This window comes from Trypanosoma theileri (genome assembly GCF_002087225.1).
Source record: "Trypanosoma theileri isolate Edinburgh chromosome Unknown TM35_Tth_35_V1, whole genome shotgun sequence".
Lineage (NCBI taxonomy): Eukaryota > Euglenozoa > Kinetoplastea > Trypanosomatida > Trypanosomatidae > Trypanosoma > Trypanosoma theileri.
Window position 1 is genome coordinate 1 of NW_021639877.1, and position 295 is coordinate 295.

Here is a 295-nt window from a genome sequence, read left to right on the forward strand (position 1 = left end):
AGAATGCCGGTTCGGCTCTTCTTTTTCTCCCACAGCATTATCAGCAAAAAAAAAACACGCCCACCCCGTTACTAACATTCTCCACTCCATGGTGTAAATTAGGAGGGTAGTATCCAACATATCCCTTTCCACCCCCAAAAGGACCCTCACACCACGTTTTTCTTTCTGTTCTTCGTCACTTTATGGATATTACTCCAATGGAACGGCTATCAACCGTACACCGTAGAGCAATTTAATTACCGACTTACGAGTGGCTCTGAAGAAGAAGATCCCTTTATTTTATGGGATCCTCAAG